This window comes from Eubalaena glacialis, chromosome 11 (assembly GCF_028564815.1).
Source record: "Eubalaena glacialis isolate mEubGla1 chromosome 11, mEubGla1.1.hap2.+ XY, whole genome shotgun sequence".
Lineage (NCBI taxonomy): Eukaryota > Metazoa > Chordata > Mammalia > Artiodactyla > Balaenidae > Eubalaena > Eubalaena glacialis.
Genome location: NC_083726.1, coordinates 93,759,386 through 93,786,971, shown reverse-complemented (window position 1 = coordinate 93,786,971; position 27,586 = coordinate 93,759,386). Strand labels below are relative to the sequence as shown.

The 27,586-nt window shown below is 42.7% G+C and overlaps 1 protein-coding gene across 7 annotated transcripts in view; it reads left to right on the top strand.

Moving 5' to 3' along the window:
- Window positions 1-5,657: 5,657 nt before the first annotated feature.
- The window catches only part of PPFIBP1 (PPFIA binding protein 1), a 174,409-nt gene continuing 152,480 nt past the window's right edge, over window positions 5,658-27,586 (top strand). For 6 of the 7 annotated variants that reach the window (XM_061206710.1, XM_061206709.1, XM_061206708.1 and 3 more), the window contains exon 1: window positions 5,658-5,787. The gene's annotated coding sequence lies outside the window, so the exon portion shown is untranslated. Of the gene's footprint in view, window positions 5,788-17,316; window positions 17,397-27,586 lie in introns of all 7 variants that reach the window. The other variant, XM_061206705.1, reaches the window with a different exon arrangement.

Genomic DNA, 27,586 nt, shown 5'->3' with positions numbered 1-27,586 from the left:
GGTGAAAAGGTGAGTAGGAATTAATGGATCAGTTGGAGGCCTGGGAGTTGTAGGTGGCACGAGTCCAGAGAATGGGGTGCACCACCATGTCAACCTGAATACATTTTGATGGTAGTGAGCCATGATATATTATTTGAAAAGTGAGCCTTACTTAATATTGTGGCAGGTGAAAATCAAGGTGGGAATTACTGGTTATGAGCAATGCTCTGTTGTTGATTGAGCATGTTCGCACGACCTCTAAAGAGGTCTGTGCGCAGTGCGTGTTGGTAGGAAGAAATGGCAGTGACCTGTCACCTCAGGAGAGGCCTGACAGCCTGCAGAAATGCTCCGCCTGCTTGGGAAGAATGCTAGGCAGACCATCTGCATGGAATGGAAAATAAGAGCTGCTGCTATGTGTTGAAAGGGCTCTCTATCCTCTTGACCTCTCTCAGAGTATAGGAATCAGACACACTTCTAAGAAATTGAATTAACTGCATTTGTAAAGGGAACGAATTGTTTAAAGGAATTTAATTTGTTTGAGTCATTAATTGAACATTAATCAAACACCATGAAAAGAGATAGTTTCTATTTTTAGCTGTAAAATTTCCCTTTATAAATAGAATAACAAAATGGGGAAGTCGAATGTAACTAGTTGTTTGGATTTCTCTGGCAGGTAACCAGAGAATAACCAGCACAACCTGGGTTGCAAGGAAAGCGTGATTAAAATAAGACTCTGCTTGGAACGAGATATTGGGTCTATTTCTAACCTGTTTCCATGTGCAGGCAGGGAATGGGGAGGAGTGCTGGGTTCATAAATGATGTCAGTGGTGATAGCTGAGTAGTGGCTCAGTATTCAGCTGAAGGATATTAAAATGGTATCTGGGTTATCACCCATGCCATGCTTAGAATCAGACAGAATAAGCAGCAATTTCCTCTAGAAGGAATTCTAAAGCTAAGCTTGTTTCATTTGAATTTGGGTTCAGGATTTATACCATGTGTTCAACCCACCCTGTGTTTGTTGATGTGACTGGGATAAGAACAATCTGAGGCACCAAGATCCTTTAAGATCATGCTGGTGGAGTTCTTCCTGAATTTCTAAAGGCACAGCCTACAGCAGGTTAGAAGTCTTAAGCAAAAGGCAGCATTCATTCATTCATTCAGTGAATTTTTATCGAATGTCCATAGGGCAACGCATGGTTCTAAATTCCATAAAGAATGTAAAGATGAAACAAATTGGCATCCTGCCCTCCAGGACCATAAGGAACTTACAGTCAGTGAAAAGCCATAAGCCATATATTAAAAATAATAGTACAATTGTTTTCTGTCATAAGAAAAAGGAAAATATGTTTACTGATGACTCATTATGTGTCAGGCAACGTGCTCTGTTACCTTGCATATGACATCAGATCATCAAAACAACCCTGGGCGGTAGATTTTAGTAGAAATGGGCAAAAATCTTCCTTAACTGAGGAAACATTATTAGAGAATATGGGTGCAAAGTCATTCATTTGTGGAGTGTGCAAGTATGAAGCAGAGTGGACATGAAGTTCAGAAAGTTAGGTTGAGGGCCGGGATATAAGGATCTTTGGACGCCAGAGGGGAGTTTGGGCTTTGTTCCTCGGTAAAGGGGAGACGGTCAAGTGTTTTGAACGTAGTCAAGAGTGATTACGACTGTGCTTTGGAGAGCTGCAGCTGGAGGCCTATAAAGACCAGTCAGCAAAGGATATAACCTTGATGAGAGGGGTGAGCCTCTCCTGGTATCTGCATCTAACCAAACAAAGTAAAGGATGTATCCTTTCGCCTGCACAGGCTTGGGGGTGGGAGGAACAAAAAAAAGCCAGCTCTCTGTTACTCCAGAGCACGGAGCTGAAAGAGAGTAGATTGTGAACAATCAGTGCTTTGGATAGATAAAGAAAAGATGGCTTGCAGTCAAAGAGACCTTGGTTTCCATCCCAGTTCTGGGTGTTCTGTAGCAATTTACTTACATAACCGTGCTAAGCCTTTAATTCCTTATGTTAAAATGGGGCTAATGACGCTTACCTTACAGGATGGTTGTGGGGATTAAATGAGACACGAGACAGAGGTCTTTGGGGGACTAGTCAGAAAAGCAGGATATGGGTTCCCAGGAGAAAGAATTTCAGTGGTGGGATGTTCTCCCAGCTCGTGTGCCCCTTGTTGCCAGATAAATTCAGGCAGGGGCTAGACGGGTACTTGTCAGGACCACTGTAGGTCGTTACATCAGATGACCTTTAAGGTCCATTTCAAGTTCTACTGTTGTTATTCTCTGCAGGTTTTTTCCTGCTTTCACGCTGTCCTCTTCCCTACCTCTACCCTATAGTGATATTATCTGGCAAAACTCATAGGTACTACAGGTCAGGCTGATCATAGGAATAACTAGGCAGAAAATAGGTATCTAGACCTTCAGAGTTACTCAGTGTTGAAACCACAGGAGTTGTAAATGGACTTTTCCATTAAATCAGCTAAGATCCAGGTTAGTGGGTGGACTCTGGGTACCTGCTCCTCAGGCATCCTAATTTGCTTCCTGCAATGTCCTGATTCTTTGGGGCTTCCCCAAGATACCCAGAGGCCACTGGTTTCAATCTATTCATTGAAGTGTTAGGTCTGTTTGTAAAATGAAGCATTACAGTGAAGCCTAAATGTAGAACATATAAGAGCTGTAACTCTGATTAAGGGGAAGGGGAAGAAGAGAGGGGAGAAGGAGGCTGAAATCTGACCCATTGGTTCCTTCCTCACCTACTCTGGAACCCCTGGTCTGAACACTATTGCCCCAGCCTTGGCCTGTTTTCAGTTTTCCTCTTGAGTCTTTTGTTTTCTGGACTTGGATGGCAGCTGTCATCACTCCAGCTGCAGAGGGGATGGGAGGCAACTTCCTGTTATTCTATCCTGCCATCCTTTTGGGGGTGGGACATTCCCTCCCCCATCTCCTGCTGCTGGTTGTAGAATGTGAACCCTGGCAGGCTTCCTATGACTGGGGCTGGAAGAATGACAGTAGCCACCCGGCCACTGTTGGAAGGCATTTGGGAGAGCAAGGCAGGCAACAGGCATGACAGACAAGTGGCTCCCTGACTGACGGAGAAGGAGGGATGAGTGGCTAAGAGGCAGGTTAAGTGGTTGGTGCAGAAAATACCTGAGGGGGTTAAGGGTTGTTGCATGAATGGTGGGAGGGCAGGAAGACAGAAGGACTGTGGGCAAAGCATTGAGAGAGAGAGAGGGAGAGAGAGAGAGAGAGGAGATAGCTAAGCAGTTATGGTTTCTGGCTATGAGATCGTTTGGGGTTTGGGTGCATTTAAGGAATGGAGGGTGGTTAGAGATGATCTGCTGATCTATTTTCCATCCTATATTTTTATTGAGTGTTTTCCTTGAATTGAGTGTAAGGAATACAAAGAGGTATTAGGCATGCAGCATCCTCTTCAGAGTTTGAGAAGATAGGAAATGTATATAACTAGACATATATAACCATATGTTTACACATTTGTACAATATCAATACGGCTTACAATAACCTTTGATCTGAGTCTTATCAGCCTCATTTTATAAAGGAGGTGATTAGGTTTCTGATGGATGTTTTAATGACTTGGTCAAAGTTACACAGCAAGTAAGTTGCAGAACTGGACAATGGACCACTTTTTCTGTCCTCTGTAGGGCACAGCAAGGACAAGGACGTTAGGCTTTGAGAGAAGGGCGGGACTTAACACACAGAAGAAGGGGGTCAAAAGGAACAAACTTCCAGTTATAAAATAAGTAAGTTACAGGGATGTAATGTGCAACATGGTGACTATAGTTAATAATACTGTATTACGTCTTTGAAAGTTGCTAAGAGAGTAGATCTTAAAAGTTCTCAAAAACAAAACAAAAAACCCCACAGAGCTCTCACACACAGAAGAGAGTGGGGATTCCAGGTAGGCCAGAAGGTGAGATGAAAGTAGACCAGTTTGTAGTGGAATGTTTCCCAGGAGTGAAGTGGGAGATAAGGTGGGAAAGGTACATAGAGGCCAGATCAGGGAGAGTTTTAAATGGCCAGCTAAGAATTGCAGGGAAAGGGGGGCCTGATTTAGAGGAAGATGTTGATAGCAAAACCAAACTGTTTTAGCAAATTCATTTGGAAGTGGTGCACAGAAAGACTTAGTGCGGGGGGAAAAATGGATTCAGAAATATGTTAGGAGCTTGGAATAGTGTAGGTTTGACAAACAGCACGATGGTAATAGTATAGAAGTTGGTCTGTGAGAGCACTGGCCTGGGTCTGTGGATTATTTTTAGCATTACAGTGTTTGAGTGTGTGTAGACTGTGGGCAATCCCTACTCTAAAGAGAAGAAATAGCTTCGGAATCAAATGAACTTTGGTTTCAACTGCAGTTCTGGGCGTTCTGGAGCAATTTACTTATGTAACCTGGCGGAGCCTTTGATTCCTTTATGTTAAAATGGGGCTAATGACGCTCACCTTACAGGATGGTTATGGGGATTAAATGAGACACAGTGGTGGACTCTGTACATCCCTTCTACAATCTTTGGCAGAATGGTGAAATGTATGACATGTTGTCATCCATCAAAAAACAAACAATAAAAACCAACAGAAAGTCAATGATTAGTTCATTGTAATTCCAGAAGATGACGGATAATATATCTATATCTCATATAAAGAGGGCCACGTTTCACCATTCAGCTCTGCCTTGGAGTAGTTATTAGGCAAATCGAAAGACCCATTTCTTGAGAATCTTTCTGTTCTGTTAGCCAGGGGTATTACACTGCCTGATACACGCCAGGGTTAAACGTTAGTTAATTCTTAATTGATAGCTCAGCCACTGCAATTGGTTTCATTCAACAGTAATTATTCTCATGTGGCTTGTTGAACTCAATTGTGAGATTCCCCCCCCCTTTTCAGTTGTGCATGAAAACAGCAGACTTAGGGTCTTTAGAAAGGTAAATAGTTATTTTTCTTCGGAGGTTCAATTTTATTTGCCTGGAAGCTCGCGTGCTGTGATTTTCGTCGCTAAAAGCAAAAGCAACCACACGGTCGGTAACTCCCCTGGTTAACGATCCAGAGGATTCTCCACCATATCTTCCCGAGGTGCTTTTGAAGTTCTAAATTTCCTTTCTAAGGGAACGCCCAGCAGTCCCAAGATAAAAGGGTAGCAGAGCGAGCTGGCGGTTTCTTTTATTTGCCTGACTTCAAGCTAGCCATTTTCTGCTCCACGCGCCGCCGGACTCGGACTTGCCCGTGACACAGAGGCGATTGTTTTTCCTTCAAAAGGGGGCTTGGGTGGGTTAGTTTCATTTCTGACCTGGGAGGTGGTAAATGCGCCGAGAAGTTTAAAACAGGACGCGCAAGGATCTTCCCCATACCATTATGCTCCTTCCCTTAGAGAGAGCAGGAAAGGCAGCATTTTTTTTCCAGCAACACCCACTTCCAGCCCTCGCCGGGCTCCGCGAGGAATGTGTAAAATTAGTGGGCTCCTCTGAGTGACAGTCTGCGGGCCCAATCAGCGCGAGGCGGGGCGCGCCGTCGCGCCCCCCGCGCACTCTCTTTGGCTCATTCCTGCGGCGGGGAGGAGGGAGGGCGCGAGGGAGGGGAGGTACCTGGGACTGGGAGTGATGTCAGCTCCCAGCTCGGTGCCTTCCCGGATTCCTGACATGGTGTAGGGCCGAGAGGGTGGGGAAGGCGGGAGCGGGGCGGGAGAGGACTCGGGGTAGCCAGCCTGTGGCGGGGCCAGAGTGCCGGCGCTTTGAACTCCGGGCGAAGGTGAACCAGAACTTTTGCAAGTCGTGCAGGCGGCTCTCTTCCCTCAGGCAGGTAAGGGAGTTCGGCTCCTCTCTGGGACCGGAGGGCAGTGGCACCGTTGTGCGGTTGCAGCTGCTCCTCCTTCTCGCCGCTCGATTTCCTTTTCCAGCTCCCTCCTGTTTCCCAGTGGGAACGGGCACTTTTTTGGGGGTGGGGTAAGGGCTTAACTCCTGGGGCTCCCAACTAGCTTATGTGGGAAAAATACCTCCAGGATAGGACCTGTAAGATCTTGTCTGGGTACTTAAACCCTCCACACCCCAGTCTCCTAGCAATACTTGAGACCCCCAGTCGGAGACGTGGAGTGTGTGTGTGTGTGTGTGTGTGTGTGTGTGTGTGTGTGTAGGAGGGGTGTTATTTTAAAATGTCACAAAAAGTTTATGGAATATCGACTCAAAAATTATGCTCTTGGAGAGAGAACAAAAGTTTTGTATTTTTTTTTGGCTCCCCTGTGGCCATGTTGATTTAAATGAAAGTCTGTCATTGTTATTCTTATATATTCTTATATAGGAATATAAAAAATCCTTTTATACAGTCCAGTCAGGTTGTGAGAAATTCATATGGGGTGTATTAATTATGAGCTTGTGGGAAAACCGGTCTCTTGGGGGCACATTTCAACGCCAGCTCTTTTTCACTCATATTTTAACGGAGAATTCCTTTGGTTGCCAACTTTGTGTTCTGGAGGGTTTAGGAAGGCTGCTGAGAATCTTCAGATCTGTCTTCTGTGGCTGTTTGAGAGAAGGATGAGGGCTGGTAGTTGTTTTCATGGATCTATTTTAGAGAAGCGAGTTTTAACAGGGAAGTGTGGCAGAAGGCGCGGCATACAAACTCTTAATTAGAGGAACATGAATTTTTCAACATGTGGGACCAAAACAAATCCTTCCTTTCAATAAGAAGTGCAGAGAGCAATAGAAGGAGAACTTGATTTAGTGCCCCAGTTTGGTATTTAGGGGAAGCAATTGCCTGTCGGGAGCAAAAGGGTATTTTGATAAGTGGAAGTATAGAATTCTGATTTTGTGTTTATTTCCTGTTTCAAATCCTTTCTATTTCTTGTTTAGAGATTTTGTGTGCCTGGGTCACTAACTGGGTATGATTAACTTTCTGGGGGAAAAATTATGGAGTCATAAGCTTACTCAGAACCCTCCCTTCTCAGTGCCGAAGGCTCTTTCTTTTGGAGAAGGAAAGAAAGTGTCTGGGCTGAGACTTCTGAGTCAAGTTTCCCTTTTCTTTCACCAGAGTGCTTCAGCAGTGAGGATACTTCTCTTGCCAGGTCGGGAGGAAACGGGCGTGGACTTCTTTGTGAGTCAAAAGCTGCATCCCAGGTGCCTGTACGTAAGGGCATTTCCGGGAGAGGAGGAAAGAAAGAAGCCACATCACTGCATCTAATAAACCCAAGTCGGGAAGTGTGGAGATACAGGACTTTGTCGATGGGGTTCTCCCTCTTTCTAGCCAGATGACATTTAGGTGTCAGGGCAAAAAAAGAAGTGTTTTGTTTGCTGTTGTTTATAAAACACCTGGATCTGTATTGCTCTTGAAAAATTTAATTAGCACAGGGTAGATTAAAAGTAGTCTTTTTGCAAAGGCAAGGTATGCTTGACTGGAAAGGCCAGAACATTTTAATTTTGGTTTGTGTTTTGGACTAAGAAACAGAAGTTGCCTAATGTCACTGAAATAATGGTGACCAAGTCTTTTCTGTTTATGTTCTGTAGGAAATACATAAAACATACGGTATTTTCCAATGTACTTTTTCAGCAGGAAAGAGCAGGAGGTGAGGTGGAATTCCTGTGGGCTGGTGTGAGCTCACTGGAGCCTTGGCTGTTGGAGTATTCAGGCTGCTGTTTGTGATACCCAAAAACAAAGCTGCAAAAATCAGTCAAGTAGTATCTTTAGCATGTTATCCTGATGTGCCAAATTCAGATTTATACTTCTTTCCAAGAAACGAGTCCTGGCTTAGGGACTTGAATATATCAAAGCTTTAAATTGCATTCACAGTTTGTGGAGTAACAGTAATTTTACATACTTAGTTTTAACCAATATTTCTCTTTCTCCATCTGTGTGTAGGAGGCAGATGTGGTATAGTAAAACATGGTGCTTTTAAAGGACAAAACTTGAAAGACATTTGAGTTACTGAGAAAGGTAGGATCAGGTTTTGGTTAAATTCTTTGACCAGCAACTCTCATAGTTACGATAGCTACTTTAAAAAAAAGGATAATCTGGCCTTTGTGGGCAGATGTTGACTTGAAATTCAGGGCACACTGTTGTTGCAGATCAATAGTGCCTAATTTCAAGGGCACTGTAGACATTTTTTGGAAACAAGTTCAGTGAGAGAGAGTTCATTAACTGTTTATGTAGTCTTTTTGTCACTCACTGTGCCAGCATGAGATAAATCAGAACAAGGTCATTTTTTTCCTCTTAGTTACTGACTAGCTGACTTCTTTTTAAAACCTGTTGTTCATATTCATGAAATATTTGTATTTTTATAGTTAATTTAGATTATGTTGGTAATTTGTTACATTAAAAGTAACTTTTTGAGGTTTTCAGCTCCCATTTTTAAAAATATGTATATCCCAAATAGCACATTTTTCCAACGGTTAACTCAAAGAGGACCTCATTCATCATTCTGTCTTTTATTACATGTTTCTGACCTGATTTGAATTACCTGTTCAAAACAATGAATGAATGAGTGAATGAAATGTATGAATATCTATTCATATTTGGGTCTGTGTCTTGATTCTTTATTAAAGAAACGTTCCTTCAAGGCGAAAACATAGGCAAGAGACAGTGTACAATGATGACTTCTTTATTCCCAGAGATTTCCCTAGAAAGTCATATTAGTTTTCAAATTAAGAAAAAAATCCCAGTTGAGCAGCCAACTGTGAAATCTTTCAGGGAGCCATGATTTTATTATTGTTTTTTAACCATGGTGGAACAGATGGGTTTAAGTATGAGAGTCAAAGCTGTTAAGGTTAGTGACACTGGGTGTTGTTTGGGGACAAAGGGAACAAAGTGTTTGTCCTCTGGCCAGCATTTCCCTTCACCTAAAGGTTGATAATTTCACAATTAAATCAGTCATCAAACTGACCCCAAATCGACACTATCCAAAAACCACTCTGGGCTTGTGCAGTTCTTTGCATCTGTAGTGTGTTATGTCCTTTGTTTCTCAAATTCATAGCAGTGCATGTCAGAACCATTTTCCTAGCCAAAAGCCTACAGCTTTTGTCACATATATCACCACCATCAAGACCGATGCTTTATTAAATGGAGCTAATGGATTAAAAAACCGAAACTGAACTAACCCACCCTAGAAAATACAAAGACTCTTCTATTTCTTTTACACTCTTTATTTTAAATATAGTAATTATTGATGCCAGTTTGGCATTGGTTGATAATGTTTCAAAAAGCCAAGTGGTGAGGGTTTCTTTCCCTTCAATACTTTTTCCCACGTTTAAGGATCTAAAACACCAAACAACTGGATTTTAGATGGAAAAGTGGGCCCTGCCGCAGTTTTCAGTTTGCACACTTGTTAGGCAGTTTTTGAAGGAGAGGAGGGTTTGAGTGAAAGCTCTACTAGCCTGTACTCCTTGAAGAGCTTCTATTTTTGAAATGTGGGTTTGGACTCTGAGTGATCCAGGTGGGTGTGTTGTCTCAGTTTGTTACTGAACTTTGGTTGCGTGTCTCCCTAGAACTTGGTGTGACTCACATTTTGACTGGCCCACATTCACATCCTTGTTTTTGTTGGCAAATGTAATGAGTTCAGAATAGAAAGATCGTGGAGTGGTTTCTGTATAGAGGTGCACCTAAAAATGCCCATGACTGAAGGAATTGTACAAACTCAGATTGCATTGACTCTCAGTCATTCTGGTAAAGGCTCATGCCTCAAATGTGGACCGTGGAGGAAGAAGATCAAGTACCATAACTTTTAGGGCTGGCCACAGATTTTATGGACACCCTTTGAACTCGAATAAGGCTAGGTATTTTCACCTCTCCTTTAACTTAGAGAAATTAAGCATTTTGTCAAAAAAAAGCAGATGCAAGTTCAAGGGAGCAGGTGTGCTGATTCCTTGTGTTGTGTGTGGGTTAACAAAGGAAAACTTAATTTTACCTGGTGAGAGAGAGAGACTAAAGATGCTGTTTTCAGTGGCAAGTCCACTCATAAGTAAGTGGCCAAATTCTTTAGGCAAGCAAGGTAGTTCTTGGGAAGAAGTAGGTGGGCCCATCTGAAACTGTTTTACCTCTTCCATGCTATGAATGTAACTATGAACCATATCATTGAATATGGCTATGTCATCTTGTATTTCCTGTGAGCCTAGGATATAGCTCACAGAAGTCCTTTTGCTGGCTTTCTGTCACCCTTCTCTCCATATATAGTACTTTTCACAAATATAATCTCGCCATCACAGAGCTGTGTGAGGTTTTTATGAGGAAAGTTTATTGAACTTACTTTATTTGAAAGAAAATGAAAACAGGCTAAAACTCTATGGTCTACTTAACTTGATAGTGTGGCTGCAGTTGCATAAATAATATCCCTGCAACCATTATCTTTTTCTAAAGATAATGCTTCTCATAACAACACATGGTCGAGGATTTTATTTTGGTTGAATTGGAATTTGAACTCGCTCTACTTTTTCTTATGAGAAGAGTCAAATGAGCCTGTAGGTTCTCATCTAACATAACTCTGGCAAGTGCGTGAGTTGGAGGAAGGGAAACAGTGACGACGCAGAGGAAACACTGATTGAACCTGTGAGTCTGCCAGGACGGTTTGTGTGAAGTCACCTGGGTCTCGGTGTTTTTCCTCTGGATCAGCTGCTTGGATGCTTCTGTAAAACTTTCACATTCTTCCAGCCTCCACCCCCATCAGTGGGTGACTTTGCACAACGAAGAGGGCTTTTAAACACAGATTTAAGGTTCTTCTATTGCTTTCTTCTCAGGGTACCTTGATTCCCTAGGGTGACTTGCATTCTACATTACCCTGTGGAGCAGACACAGATAGATGCCCAATCATATCCATCCTGCCCACTTTTTCCTTACAGCTGAACCATTTTAATTCACCATGATAGTTTAAAAAAAAAAAAATTTGATTTCCCAGAATCCCTTGCAGCTGGGTGGTGTCTAAGTGACATAGTCCTGGCCAGTGAGATGCAAGTAACTGGGAGGGGCTCTCCCTCACACTCTTATAAGGGGACGGCCTTTGTGAGCTCGCCCGTGAGGCTATTGCTCTTTGTACTTCTCCTTCTTTCTCCCAGGAGCAGGGATGCTGTTTTCTAAGCGGAGAAGCCATCTTGTGACCAAAGACGAGAAGCTTGAGGGGTAAGCAGGTTGGCAAGTTGATGGCCTTCTGGAACGGCTGTACCAGACCTGGTCTGCCCACCTCTTGATTTATTTTGAGAAAAATAGATCTCCATTTGGTTCAACCACAGAAGTTGGGTCTGTTACTTGAAGCCAAATGTGATCCTGACAGTTTAAATTTTAAAGAAATCATAGTTCATCTTTTCTCTCAGAATTAAAAGGCAGCATCCTGGATGACAAAAAAAGGGTTCGGACTTTGGAGCCCTACAGACCCTCAACTTGAATCTTGGCTTGGCTATTCATTACAGTCTAATCTTGGCAAGAAATTTAACTTCTTCGGGTCTCAGGTTTCCTCTCTGTAAGATGTGGGACTGATGTTTGTCTCATAGAATTTTCGTCAGTATTGGAAATTATTAATAGAAATAATAATGACAAATTTGGTACATAGATTTTCAACAAATGGTGGCAGCTATTACTGAAGGAGAGTGTAGTGAGGAGCCTTAAGAAGGGGAGGCAAGTAATTCAACTTCTAGTAGGTTCTCAGTGAACATAGATTGAATGGCTGAATGGTAGATTAGCTTTATGGCTGCAACCACTTGCCTCCATCTACTTAACATTCATTCCAAAACAACACCTGCCTACACCAGAATACTTGGAGCTTTTCTGTCCTTCAACTTTGGTTGAAAAAGCAAAGGGTATTCTTATGACAGTTTTATTACCTGTAAGCATAGAGATGAAGGGGGTGGGCTCCCGAGTCAGACAAATGTATTATAGATTAGAATCTCCTGTCCTTATGAGCTGTGTGATCTTGTCTTCTGTGAAATGGGGATAATTGGGTGGGTAATGAGGATTACATACAATATATGTGAAGCATCAACAGCTGTGGTCCTGGCACACCGTGGACACTGGATTGATGACGGATATTTTTACTACTTCATTGAACATTTGTTAAGCAATTCTTGGCCTTGGTACAAGGTCCTCTTGGAGATATAAGGACAAATAAAACATGGTCTTCATCCTTAAGAATATGCATATACAGGAGATGGGGGCAGAAATGAGGTGACCCTCCTTACACATAACCATAGTAAAAAACAGATTTAGAAAACTATTTAGCTGTTAAAAAATTGGGGAAAAATATACTGACTTAAACGGATGTCTATGATATGTATTTTAAGAAAAAAAGCCACCAAGCATACATGTATAAGTTATATTTGTCAATGCAGGAGAAAAGTTGCTAAATGGGGTGGTTTGTGGAGGATGGGATGAGGATGGCAGGGAAGTTGAGGGACCTCTGATTTTTTTTATAGCATATTAATGTTTAATTTACAACACTCATGCATTACTCTTGAAATGTAAAAAGTATTAAAGTTTAAAAAATCAATTTGTTGGGCCTCTTGAAGGTAGGTGGTGGAAGATTGTGCTGTGAGAGAGCACATTGGGCTATGAACTTGAGCAAAGGATTGGGTTTAGTGGGATCCCACTAGGGGCGGTAGGATTTGAATGGGCCTTGAAGGATGAGTAGGAATTTTTGAGGAATTTTTGAGGTGGGGAATGAGCATGCTTGGATTTGGAGCAAAATGTAGAATATAATTAGATTAGTTTTAGAGAAAGATAAGATGGAAAGATCAATATTGTTAAGAGAGGTAAGACATACGATAGCCAGATCTCAGAGGGTTTAAAAAGAGTGACATAATACTTTAAAATGAGATTTTTTTAGTGTGTAAGTTGGGGAGGGATCTGAGAACTATTACTTTATAAAAATGACTCTTGGAATAGTATGTTGAATGTTAGGAGGGGTATTAGGAGGGGCAAGGGGAGGGGGGAGGGATAGAACAACCTGAAGAAAGGCACACAGCGAAAGTTAAATTTTAATGGGAAATATGGTGAATTAAGATTTGATCATCTGGAGTTTGAGATTCCATCATGACCCACAATAACCTACCTTCATTTTCTCATTGTGTAAACACGTAAAATCATAGAACCTGTCTCATTGGGTTTTTAAGAGAATAACCACAACAACAATAATAATAGCTAACGCTTACATAGCACTTGGTATGTACCAAGCACTGTTTTAAGTGTCTTACATATTTTAACTTAGATTTAATTCCTACATCAGCCCTGAGAAAAGGTACAGTTCTTATTCAAGATGAGAAATCTGAGACACAGAGAGGCTAAGTGAATTTCCCAAGGCCACACAATTGTGTGTGTTGGACTCAGGATTTATTTATTTATCTATTTATTTATTTTATAAATTTATTTATTTATTTTTGGCTGTGTTGGGTCTTCGTTGCTGCGCGCAGGATTTCTCTAGATGTGTCGAGCGGGGGCTACTCTTCGTTGCGGTGCGCGGGCTTCTCATTGCGGTGGCTTCTCTTGTTGCAGAGCATGGGCTCTAGGCACGCAGGCTTCAGTAGTTGTGGCATGTGGGCTCAGTAGTTGTGGCTCGCTGGCTTAGCTGCTCCACGGCATGTGGGATCTTCCCAGGCCACGTCCCCTGCATTGACAGGCGGATTCTTAACCACTGCGCCACCAGGGAAGTCACTGGACTCAGGATTTAAATGCAGATAGGTACAGTCTCCAGGGTCAGTATCCTCAACCACTTGTACATGGCATGTGAAAAGCTATTAAGAATTGTTAGTTGATTTTATTCACATGAGGATGTTAAGCAAGAATTTAGAAATTCAGGTTTGGAGTTTAGTCCCTCGAGTGATGGACCATCTCCATAGGACTGCTACCTAAAGAGCAAGAGTAGGTGAACTTGCCAAAGAAGAGGATGCAGAATAAAAAAAGAAGCAAGTACACAACCTTCAGGGAACTCTTGACATTTAGACATGGTCAGGCCAAAGAAAAGTTATTAAAGGTGCTAGAGCAGGAATGCCCAGAGAGGTGGAGGTTGATGGTGGCAAGGGAATGAAGCACACCCAACACAAGTGGACCATCCACGCCATCCACTGCCGCAGACCCATTACAAGGACGGGTCTGAGAAACGGCCCCTGGACCAGCCATCTGGCCATTCGTGAGCTGGGAGAGCAGTTTCAGCACAGTAGGCATGGAATCCAGAATGCAGAAAATTGAGGAGTACATGGGAGGTGATGAACCTCAGGCTGTCCCGTTAGCCCAGCCTTTCAAGGAGTTGAACAAGGAGATACGTGCTCTGACAGCGTGGGTTTGAGGAAGGTGCAGGCAGAGAGGGTGATATGAAAGCAGCAAACAAGAGGGGAGAAGGAGAGGGATAGATGGAAATTAGGAAGAGAGTGCGGGTTAGCTTTGAAATCTGTAAGAATGCTCCTTCAGATGGAATGGAAGAAAGGATGGGGGAAATTGGGGAAAAAATGTGATTGGAAGAGATAAGAGCTGAGTGAGTTCACCCCAGGCAGTCTGCATTTTTTTTTTTTTTTTTTTTTTTTCTTCAGTCTAATAGGAGACAGTGGGAGGAAATTCATAGACAAGTAACTCAGGCTCCAGAGAGCCTGGCTCTCCAGGATTATTGGGACAGAGGAAATTTGAAAGAATGACAGAAGTCTCTCATCTAAACAATGCAAACTGACACATTTGCCAGGATGTGTCTCCAGGCAGGAAATTAATTTATTGAAGTGGAAAGTAGTGGCACAGAAAAGAAGAGGAGAATGAAATGAGACAAAGGAAAACTTGACTGTATTTGAAGGAGGAATTTTTAGACACCAGACTGAATGGTTCGCAGAACAACTTCTCAGGGGAAACCTGAGCGTCCTGAGTGATGGGAAGCAGCCGGGTTCTGGAACCGCAGCCTGGGTTTAGTTAACACTGAACCGCCAGAGCACCAGGGAACACTCTATAAGGGGGAGTTGTCCAGCAGAGAGACCTCTGCATTACATGCTGCTCCTGGTAAGGTCTTTAATCTTCAGTTTAACTGATTATTTCTAGAAAGATCTTTGGCCGAAAGATGCACTGATTTGTTGTTGCAATGACAGATTGCAACAGATTTGTTGTTGCAGATTTGTTGTTGCAATGACATGAGTGGGATGAGAAAAGGACTGAAGCAATCTAATAATTAAGAGTGTGGTACTAAAAATCAGCACCACTCCCATCAGTCCATAGGTGGGTCCTTTGGGGGTTGCTTTGAATGATGTCAGTAAAAACGTATCCAGGCGTGGGCAGCATATTTAGATGGGCATAATATTCTTGAGTTCAGTGGTTCTCAGTGGGACCAGATACATAATTAGTGGAGCCCAGTGTAAGATGAAAATGTGTGGCCCCTTGTTCAAAAAGCAGGAAAAAGTGCTGTTAAAGGTACTAACATAAAAAGCTTTTCCTTTTCTCCCATAGTCTCTCTCTTTACTCATCATGGTGTTTATTTGCTATTTAATGTCATTCTAAGTGAAGGAAAATTAAAAATAAAAACTATCAACATGAATTTCATTGTTCATCTTTATATTATGCAATGCCAGTATTAAATGCAAATATAAGAGTGTTTAACACGTATGCTGAATTACTGAAGTCACACACTTTGTAGTATTTTGTAGTTTGTAAATGCATTTGTATATTCTTCCTACCAGAACACAGGAAACACTGCACAAAACTGACTACCCTTAATTCACGTCTCCATTTGCACAGTCTATCAATCTTTGGCTTATAGAAGGAAGGACTGAAAGGAAAAAGAACCATGGGTTGCTCTGTCTTTCCTTCTTCTGTGCCGTCATCTTCAGCGTCAGTGGTTGGTTAATACAGGGGAGTAACAGGAGTAAGAGAGGATATGAAAGGATTCTTTGGTTGTTAGTGTTTCTTAGAAGGACACTGCCTTGTTTCTACATGTACAGCAAGTTCTGGATCGAATGGAAAGCATGGCCTCTTGTTGCTGTCAACACCCACGCACCTGCTTACTCAGCTGCATTTGTAACACATTTACCTTGAACTTGCTTTGAGTCTTATTGAAGTCCATGCATCGTGAGTCCACCGAAATTCTGTGCTTACGGGGCCCTGCAAACACTATTATGAATAGGGCAGCAAAGAATGGTGGCCACACGTATTAAACAGATCTCCTCTGCTCACATGCACAGTCCACTGTGCCATCAGACCTCATTTACAGAACACAAGTTCAAAGTTTATTAGGAATCTTGACCTCATTTACAAAACACAAGTTCAAAGTTTACATTATTAGGAATCTTGATGATGACAGCAGAGCATTAAACCAGGTGTGGGGCGTTTCTGAGCCTGGGGTTCTGTGTGTGACTACAGGTTACAAGTCCATGAAGATTGCCCTGGTTCTTGGAAGTCAAAGAGCTCAATTTTAAGCCTGAGCTACCTTCTGCTCTTAAGGTCTCATCTTCATTATCAAAGTTTACAGTGGGTCGGGTTTGCGTGTGGTATCCTAGAGACCCCCCTCCTGGCCATCAGCACTGTCATTTTTGCCTTTCAAGTGTTTTCCGAATCACTCTCCATTCCTTCCGCCAGTGCCTTGGTTTACATCCCCATCAACTCTGACATAGACCCTGCAGTTAGTCTCTTCCCTGTATTCTGCACCTCATCGCCAGACACATCTTCCAAATAAACCTTTGGTACAAGGCCACCCTGCCCTGCCTGGTCCTTGCTTTGATCTCCTGCGGGCTCTGGCTTGCAGCAGAGTTCTCACACTGGTGGGCCTGGGATGAAGACTGCCTGCAGACAGGTTTGGTTTGACCTACGTAGTATTTTAAGAAATTTGTGCCAGTACTTAAATTTTTTGGAGATTTCACTTATTGAAATTCAGATTTAACAAAGAGAAGATCTGGCTGCTCTGGGCTCTTGTTTCCTTGGGCTATGCTGGTGCCCTAGAGAACAGGAGGACCTGTGGACACGGGGAGGAAAATTGACTCTTTGTTCTGGCAAAACCTTCACTTTCGTAGATCTAGAGCATGTATTTGCCTATTGTTCTCAGGGAATGCTGTGAAGCAATTGGAATGCTGATCTTTTAATTTGAGAAGTTAAGTTCTCCAACTTTATAATGTAAGTTGGGTGTATGCTTTGTATCAGCCCTTGGTTTTTTTTATGTTTTTTTTTGGTTTGTTTTTTTTGGCCCTTGGTTGCTTTTTTAGGAGAAAAATTTACTAGGTCTCACCTGGTCAGTGTCACCACTGTGTCACTTTGTGACCTCATCTGATCTTGACCTGTTTCTCCAAGCTTGTCTTCGTGCTCCCCTGTGCTCAGACCCAGGCTCTGCACCCCTGGAGTGCTTTAAGTCCGCTCAACCTTCTACATTTCCTATTGTTTTTCTCTTTGCTTAAACCCTCCTCTTTCCTCTAGGACCCCTTCAAGTAGTTCACTGGGAGACCCTTGCTGAGAGCCTCAGTCTGAGCTCAGACTGCAAACTCTTCTGGAAGCAGGTAATTAAATTTTTAGAGTTCTAAATGCTAAAGTACCAAGTGGGTGATGAGTTCAGGTTGTTTGTGAAGGTTCCTTCCAGCCCAGTGATTTTGAGATGCCATGATTCTGCCAATGCCTGTGCCTGTATATTACCATGCACTTGGTATCTAGTTGTTTTTTGAAGTTATTCTTTGTGCTAGGGACTTTGCTTGCTCCATTTCACTTAAATATGAGGGCGACATTAGCATTATCTCCATCATACAGATGAGGAAACTGAAAGCTTTCCCCAAAACTGATGCTCCAAATGGCTTATCTCTGGTTATATCTTAATTCTTCAAATAGATTATATACTTGTTGAAGGCCATGACTGTGCCTTTGTTGCCAGGCCCTGCTACCCAGTAGGGACTCAGTGAACGTTTAAGTGATGAAAGTAATGGTTCATTCGGCCAATATGCATTGGGGCCTAGACGAGGCTCCATGGGGATGCAAAGGAGACTCAAGTGGTATCAGTTATGTTGTAAGATAGACCTCCTCCCTGTGCACAAAGACAGGATAGTTTTTGATCTTGGGCTGTGGATTTAGATGAACCTATAGCTGTGTCTCAGTTTCTTCATTTGTGAAATGGGGGCAACAATAGTACATAGTTTGTAGCGGTGGTTTTAAACTGGGGTGATTGTGCCCTGTAGTAATCATTTGGCAATGTCAGGAAACATGTCTTGTGTCACAACTAGGGGTGGAGAGAAGACTGACATTCAGTAAGTCACGTCCAGGGATGCTGCTAAACATCCTACAATGCACAGGACAGGCCCCTTCCCACAACAAAGAAATAGCCCCGAATGTCAGTAGTGCTGAGGCTGAGAAACCCTGCCTTGTAGGCTCCTGAAGATGAAACAAGATAATGAATACAAAGAGCTTGACATAGTTAACTGTTACTCTAAGAAAACAATCTCAAAGACTGCAAAATCAGCTTTTGGGAGGGCGAACCCCAAAAAGCTTAATTTCAGAATATCTGTGATTCTTGCTGAGGAAAAGCCTTATGCTAAGGATTTCATGCTGTCTTGTTTAGAAGTGACAGACTCACTGGAGATTGTGTGTGTTAAAGGATTTCATGCTGTCTTGTTTAGAAGTGACAGACTCACTGGAGATTGTGTGTGTTACACTGTGTACTAACATGAGCTGGCGTGGATTTATCAAAGCTGTAAAAACAAGTATTAATTTGTAGGGTGTTCCTGATAAACTTCCTGCTTGCTTAACTGGTTTGTTCTGTGGAGATAATTTTGGTGTGTGGGTTTAAATCCTCTGATGGAAAATGTTTTGGTTAGTGAATTTCCAAAATGTGTTTTGATAAGTGGGACATGAAAAGTTTTTGTTTCCACATCAAGAAGCCTATTGTTTTTGTAGCCCTAAGTTTAAAACAAAGCCACTTTCCCCCTGCTTACTGCCTTACCTGTCTACTGCACAGTGTTTTGGTGTTTGTAGGCTTGGAGAGCTTTTGGATTTCCATCTTTTTTTTTTTTGTGGATTTGAAGTTGAGGCTGTTATTAAAATTTTTTGTAATTATAAAAGTAATATATGCGCCTTCTAGAAGATTTGGTTAGTATAGAAAAAACATAAAGAAGACGCAATTAAAAAAAAATACTCCTCAGTATTCCTGCCACACAAAAGTACAACTACCTTTGGTGTGTTTCCTTCCATTTTCTTCATTCATGTATTTTTTTCTATATTTGAAATATTCTGCGTGTGTAATTTTGTGTCCCACTTTATTTTTACTTAATTTATTTTTACTTAATTAATTTTTATTTATTTATTTGGCCACACCGTGTGGCTTATGGGATCTTAGTTCTCTGACCAGGGATTGAACCCAGGCCTACGGCAGTGAAAGCATGGAGTCCTAACCACTGGACTGCCAGGGAATTCCCTTTAACATTGTATTATTTGCATGTCCTCACACTACTATAATATCTCTAAATATTATTTCTAAGGACTGTGAGATGTTCCATCTATGGGTGTTTCATGATTTACTTAATCCCATCCAGCACATACAGCCTGTATTCAATGTTTGGTGAGCATCTTTCTGTATTTCAGATCATTCCCATCTTTACAAGAGATGACCAAAAGTAGAACCAAAGGGTGTGGGTCACAGTGCCTGGATATCTTGATCCATGTTGATATCAGTTGCCAAAAAGTTTCTACTAATTTTTGCTGCCATTAGCAGTGATATTCTGATTTTAATAACATTTGATAACTTTCTAGTAGAAAAGGTATTTCATTTTTCTTTTTTATTTATTTGCTATTTATGAGGTCAAACATGTATGTGAGTGTTGGCCGTATTTCCTGTTTAACAAACCGTTTATATACTTTCCCCATTTTATCAATTGGGAATTAGTGTTATTCTCATTTGTCATAAACTCCAGTTTATGTATTTCATTTATTTACCCTTTTTAACCCTTTCTCATAGTTATTGCAAATATTTTCACCTAGTTTTTTTTCCTAATTTTTCTTTTTCTTTTTTTAAAATTTTTATTTATTTATTTTTGGCTGTGTTGGGTCTTCGTTTCTGTGCGAGGGCTCTCTCTAGTTGCGGCAAGCAGGGGCCACTCCTCATCGCGGTGCGCGGGCCTCTCATTTTCGCGGCCTCTCTTGTTGCGGAGCACAGGCTCCAGACGCGCAGGCTCAGTAATTGTGGCTCACGGGCCTAGTTGCTCCGCGGCATGTGGGATCTTCCCAGACCAGGGCTCGAACCCGTGTGCCCTGCATTGGCAGGCAGATTCTCAACCACTGCGCCACCAGGGAAGCCCCCCTAATTTTTCTGATTAAAAAATTTTTGTTTTTAGTGATATAGAAGTTTAAAAATTTTATGTAGTCAAATCTGTTGATTTTCTTTTCCACTGGGGATCTTCAACCTTCCTTCATCTATATTCAGATGAACCCTTTCTGCTCTGGAAGTCACCATACTGAGTCATCAGTGTTTAAAATTCTGTCCCAAAGTAGACTGCTATCGAGCTTCCTAATGAGGATAAAAGTGCTTGGTCTAATATGGGCACCCACTGTGTACCATGGAAACCCTTCACATGAGCGTGAGTGTGTGTGTGTGTGTGTGTGTGTGTGTGTGAGACACAGAGAGAGAGAGAGAGAAATAGGGAAAGTTGATTAGAAAGGATGAGCCTCTTGTTGGGTCCCCGCCCATTCGGTTTTGTTTTAAATTTCCTTTCTCTCAGGGTGGGAGTGAGCTTCTGCAGGCAGGGGGCCTTCCAGAGATTCCCAAGTGGCTGAGTGCCTGGGACCAGCAGCTGGCTGAGTCACCTGTGGCTGTGCCTGGCACAGCGTTGGCCCACAACGATTTGTTTGTTTAGTGCAGGAGAAGGTAGACTGAGCCGAGACGGGGCCTCTCTACTCCTCGCCATCAAGGTCCATTCTCTCAGGCTCCAGGTTGTGTGCTCCTCGGCCTCTGGAGGTGGCTCCCTGCCCTGCAGTGGACTCGCGGGAGCCCACAGCCCTGGTCACCTGCAGGTCACCAGCTGCATTAGCCGAAGCCCGAAGAGGGAGGTAGCAATAGCAACCAGCACTCACCTGTTCTGCAAATTCGTTTCACTCGGGCTTTTTAATATGCTTCTCACCTCAACTTTATGAGGTTAAACACTATTTTCATCTCTGTTAATTTGGAGGAAACCACCGCTCAATAAAAGCATAATTAAAATCTGGAGCTTAGGAAACAATACCATCACTGTAATTTCTTGGTGTAATTTCTTGGTGATGCTATTTGGCAGAGGGTAGCAGCAACTGTTTTAGGTTTTCGAGTCAATATATCTTGGATGGAACCCTAAGATAGTCACGTCTTAGCATGTTGAATTAGTTTTTGCGTCTCTAAAATGGGAACAAGTGTCTACCTTGTAGGAACATTAAATTGAGATAGTACATGCAAGATGCCCAGCACAGTACCTGGCCCATTCATTGTGGAAGCTCAGTAACGATTGTTCCTAGTCTCAATGCTGAAAATGCCTTTGTTCTTTTTTGTTTAAAAATTTCAGAATAGCTGGTAAACCTGCTCAGACTTGTGAAATTTTAGTAAATGTTATTTATATTTAAGTGCAAGAAACATTTCTTTATCTGCCCTACTTATTTTCCTGTTCAGTAGATTTTCTTTTCGGGTGTGGCTAAGTCGCCTACTTCTCTGAAATCCTTCTGCTTGGAGAATTTCCTGATGAACCCCCAGTTTAGGACTATACTCACAGACAAAATAAAACATGCTTTGTCTATGTGTTTATGTACAAAGCACAGACAGCTCTCTAGAAGGGCAGTAACTCAGGCATTCCTTTACACATAGTTGAGAATTTTGACATTATTCATGGAGTTGTTACTTGTCCATGTATCATAAACATTCAGGTACCAGAGCAGCGTTAAAGAAAGTTATGGAAAATCACAAGAAAATACAAAGTTGTTAAATAACTTAGGAGAAGAGTTGTTAAATAAATCTTCATTTTTTCATACCATATAAAAGTTGGGTTAGATCTGACTGGTCCTTATCCTAGACCTTGTTAACCACTTTAAAAAAAAACTTTGCTAATATTATTGTTATTTCTGACTAAAGAATCTCAACATGAGGGTTGTCTTGCCATTTAACTTCTACTGTATGTTTATTCAGACTTTTCCATTTTAATAAATTGAGCCAAGTATTTATAAATGTTGTTATCGTAGAATTATATTATAATCCAGTGCAGTCTTGTTTCTATGGAGTTAAAGATAACACCCTGTGGGAGTCTTCTTTAAAATATGCCTTGGACCTTCTTGTTTTTTTGTCCCTGAAGCCATGATTGCATTTTCAACAATACATCAACCTAGTATTGGAATGGGGAAAAGTTAATGAGGATGGGGCTTTATTGGGTTAATAACTAATGCTCTCATTCCTATTCTGAGAAATTTAGATCTGTAGCCTTGTGGTTTTTCCATTCCCTGCCCTCTCTTTAGTAGCAATAGAGGGACAAGGATGGGAAAGCCTTTTAAAAATGTAATTTATATAAATTCATAAATTAGAGTTGTGCTTTTATATAATTCATACCGTACGTATATGCTTTCCGAGAAACATGGATACAGTCAAGTATCAGTGATTAAGTGAAATTTACATGATTTCTCAGTTCCCTTTTATGTCTTGAGTTCGAGGATTAAAGTGAGTGAACTGTTGGCCAAATCTTGCGAATGTTGCAAGCAGAGTGCAGTACATTATAAAATGCCACACCCAATTTTAATGGTCAGTAGGCAATTGTTTTCCTAAAATTCCAGGCCCATTGTTTGCTTTCTTAATTTGCAGCCAAAGTGGACATTTGGGGGCAGAGTGGGTAGCGGTGCTAAGGGTTAAGAGAGTAGGTTAAATCTGGAAGAATAAAATTGGTGCTGACCTGACTACTGATTTACAGGATACAAAGGACTAAAGACTAGGCTTTGTGATCCTGAGATAACAATCCAGTTCAGCCCTGTGCCCATCACTTCAGCCAGATCATTTTGGCACGAGCCCTTCGAACAAAGCCTGAGAACCCGGCAAGTTTTACCAGGCATTTCTTGTTGCTACTGGTTGGCTTTTGTGGCGTCGGCAGAGTAATTAGCTCTCATTAGCATGCCCACAAGCTGAAATGCATCCACCTGCCTCACAGAGATGCTTGCTTCTGGTCCTGAAACCATAACATCCCCACCTGATCTCTTTAGTCCCAGCATTTTTGTATTGCAGAAACAGAATGCCAACTTGGCAAGAGTAAAATCCACCAAGTGCCTCAGATAACAGTAGCAAAACCTATTGACGAGGGTAGGAAGGCTTTCCTAAGAACAATTACTGTGTCTAGGAAATTGGTGAGCTGTTTAAAGCTTTTTCTTCTTTTTTCCCCTCTTGTGTATGTGACTGACATGAAGCAGGTTACACGGGTAGTCGTATAACTTGATCCCCTAGTCTCCTGTCAGCCGTATTCCAGAAGCTGTGGTCTGTATCAACAAAGAGTCTGGAGTGTTTGGAGTCACTGAGAGACAGAGAGACCTTTGGTGGTGATTTGTGACCCTGTTCAGGATCCCATGCCATCAGTAGTCCTTGTTCCCATGAAATATAGGTCTGTAGTATGAAGGTGGGAGCCATAAAGGCAGAAGGAGGGAGACAAGGTTTTGGGGCTTTGTGCACAAGCCTGGAGAAATATGTAGACAAATTGCAAATTGGCAGAATTTTATATGAAGGGACCTTGGAACCAAGAATCTGGCAGTCTGATCCCAACATTGATCAGCTGTGTCATCCTGGGCAAGTCACTTAACCAGGCATAAAGTTGAGATAAAAATACCAGCCCAGCCCTTGCAGGGAGAGCTGTGAATGTCAGATGAGACAGCGTGTGAAAAGCTATAAAACATTAAGCAGTAGTATGATTTTAAGTTGAGTTTTTTATAGAGAATACATTATCTACATTTTTTTTTAATTCATTTTTTTTTTTTTTTTTTTTTTTTAATTTTATGGCTCTGCTGGGTCTTCGTTTCTGTGCGAGGGCTTTCTCCAGTTGCGGCAAGTGGGGGCCACTCTTCATCGCGGTGCGCGGGCCTCTCACCATCGCGGCCTCTCCCGTTGCGGAGCACAGGCTCCAGACGCGCAGGCTCAGCAATTGTGGCTCACGGGCCTAGTTGCTCCGTGGCATGTGGGATCTTCCCAGACCAGGGCTCGAACCCGTGTGCCCTGCATTGGCAGGCAGATTCCCAACCACTGCGCCACCAGGGAAGCCCCCATTATCTACATTTTTAACATTCTGAATCCAAACCTCTGGTAATAAGATACAAGCACTGTGCAAGCACCTGCTTTTCCTCTGATTTCTACTCCTGTGACATCCCTAACTCCATCCCTGGACCCTAACCTGGACTAGAGCCTGGATGATGGCTAGGTAGTTCCTTGAGGTTTATCTGGGAGACGGTGTGCTGCCTCCTGGGCAACGTGGTAGCAGTAGCTCTTGATTCCTGCGCAGGCCTGTCTGCCATCTGCTTTCTCGGGGATGCAGTAAAGAGTACAAAGTCATCAATAATCGATCAGCTCCAGGAATTGTTCCCTGTTATTAAAAGTTTGGAATGTTGGGAATAAAGTGTTCAGGACTCATTGTCATACATCTGTGTAGAACTGTTCTCTTCAAGTGGCTTTAGAGTAAAGATTTCCTCTGATGTAGGTTATAAAGCATGTGTGTCTTATGTGGGGAGGGGGTATACTCGAATGGGCAAGGGTAAAAGCCGTAGCTCGGCACCCTGTGGTCTGGTGTCAGTTTCCTACCAGGTGATGTGATGTTGTGATGCACAGATCACTCGCCTGGCGATGTCTCACCTCCCTTACTTGTGAAACTGTGATACTCCTGGGCATTATTTAAACTCCTGTCCCTGTTGACTGCATTGGGTTGGTGTTCAGAAAGTGGTCTGAGTTGATTATCAAAATGTGTAACTTTTAAACGGAATCACAAGTATTTTTCAAAGACTGTCTTCAGCCTTCACAGGACCTTTGATAGAACATGTCCCTCTAGGGCCTGTAACTTCCTCAGTACGATTTAAAAAATAACTTTCTACACTTAGAAAGCAGCTTGTCTTTTTTTGGATTGGCTGGAAGCACACCAGGAGTTGGATGCTGAAGGAGTTTAGGGGTGAGGAAAAGAAGGCAGCAGGGTTGGGCAGAGGACAAGCTGACTGGCAGTGTGGGTGTAACTGAGGCCCCGGCTGCCCTTATGGTGAGCTCTGGAGCTGGGGTGGCCCTGCCCAGTTGTCTCTGACTGAGGCAAAGAGCTGGACCTATGTGTCCCTGAATCAGCCAGTGCTGGCACCTGGCCACCCCTTCTGGGGGCATTACTTTGGGTGAAGCTGTGTCCTGCCACTGGCTGAGGACCTTCCCTGTGAGCCGGAAGCAGCTGGGGATGGGTGCACTGGCCCTAAAAATGGGGTCTGGTTGGAGCACAGTAGTGACCACTACCCTGTCCCAAAGAATCTAATCCCTTAAGAGAGAAACAGACAAAATATGTAGCACCAAAATCCCAGCAGTATGGTAAGTAGCTTTATCTGCAAAGTTAGAAAGTTTGCATCCCTTAGCAAAACTGAAGGAAGAGGTCATACCCCTTCGTTAATGATAAATCAAACAGATCTCTAGCCTCTCCGAAGTTTGAGACACTTGGATAATATTTACACCTGGTTATGGTATAGCAGGTTCTATATTTGTGAAACGGCTGACACGTAATTGAGTACTTTTTCCCAAGCATGAATTACAGCATGTTTGGAATATTCATCATATGTGTACATGAAGGCAGTTGTTTCTGGGGTATTTAATTCATGTTGAATTTATAGGATTGGTGGGTCACCACCACAAAAGGCAGGTAAAGCACACAGACCATGAAACTCAGAACATTCCAGGGGACCCTACGGATGGAGGGCAAACATGGGGGAGTATAGCTTCTGTCGAAGTTACCTGATACAGTATTTTAGTCATGGTTGAGGATAATGGTTTAGGAGTCACATTTTCAAGGGATAAGTTAATGTACTTTGAAAAAACGCATCAGTTTTCTGGCATTTCCAAAAGCCAGTTGTGCTCAGCAAGCGTGTGAAACTGTCTGGCATGGTTTGTGGGGTGAGTGGGATGAGTAAACAAGGCCAAAGTTGTACGTAATATCTTTCCAACTGCAGATCAAGCCATATTGCAAAAATGAGCACTGTTCCCCAGCATTTTCTATCTTTTAGTAAGTGAAGGAGGTGGTGGGTTCTGCCGACCCATCATCTTAATAGTTTGGGTGTGTTGTGGATGATTCGGGCCTGGCACCAGCAAAGGTGATAGAGTTTGTGTGTCCTGACCGATGGACCTCACTTCCAGTGAGTCCCCCTCAGCAGTGAAGTAGCCCTTGTATTCTTTGCCTCAGTCTGCATTATCACCCAGGAACTCTGTAACGCCAAGTCATGGGAGATAGTCCCAACCTGTTTCCACCATGGGTGGAGTGGAGAGGTAAATAGGTCACTGTCTGTTATGCAGCTGTTCTTGGACTTAGCTTCTGTATTAAAAACACACATCTCTGAACCTCTTGGAGGGATGTGATGATTTGGTAATTGCATGATTTACCAGCTGCTTTAGTGTATTGCCTAGAAATGGGAGACGGCACAAAATAAAAAGCTCTCCAGGTTTCCTCAGCTGAGAAGGAGATTAAGGCAGCGTAGTGATTGCCGTAGAGGAAAGGCTGAAGGGGAGGCTGTCAAACGCGCGCAGTGTATCTTCTCGAACCCTCCACTTGGGTGATCTTTCTCCATGTGATCCCTGGGGTCTCAGGAGATCTGATAGTGCAAGGAGCAGACATCCTAACTGGGGGCAAGGAAAGTTGTCATGTTGTGCATGTCTTCCTCTGGCTTCTCCATCTTTCTAAACATGCCTGCACGTGTGCATTTATCATTGGCGTTCTGGAAAGTTCAGATGAGGAATCTCCAACTATGACTTTTCATTGTGACACATCTGCAAAGGATGAATAGAGAAAAGTTTCTTGGCCAGGAAATGCAGTCCTGTGTAGAGAGAAATAACTGTCACTAGGAGAGAAACTTTCAAAGAACCAGAAGTTTTAAAAAAGGGAAAAGAAAAAGATGCAGGAAGCCTATCAAGGAAAGGAAGGGCCAGAGGTGAGCTGCAGGGTGCTACTTGGAGCTATGGGAAATAAATCATGAACGAGTGACACGGGAAAAGGTCAAATGAAAAACACCACCTGTTAGGGCTGGCCAGGGCCCAGGACAGAGGCAGCAGCAACTGGGCTTGGAGATCCACTGAAACTCACTCCACACAGAACTGCCCCACCCGTCTATCTGCCTCTATCCACCTGGAGCAGGAGGGCCTGACACCCTCGTGGGAAGGATGCTGTCGGGCTGTTTTGAAAGCGAGACCTCGAAGTTTGGGAGAACCTTGCCTCCTTCTCCAGCTGATGTTCATAACCTCCCAGAGAGAAGATGCGGTGGTGAAGGACACAGGCTTGGGAACCAGGTGGATTTCTGCCCCTTGATAAGAGGTATGACTTAAACACTGGGCCTCAGAAAACAGGGATGCTGATGCAGTTGGTTATGTTTCACAGGGTTACTGTGAAGAGTGAAGTGGGGCTTAATGAAGTAAATGCTCCACGCTAGGTAACTGTTGTTATGTGTCAGGAATTATAACTGGATTTGGAGAAAGCACCTTCCTGTACTTTCTGGCCTCCCCGTAGGAACT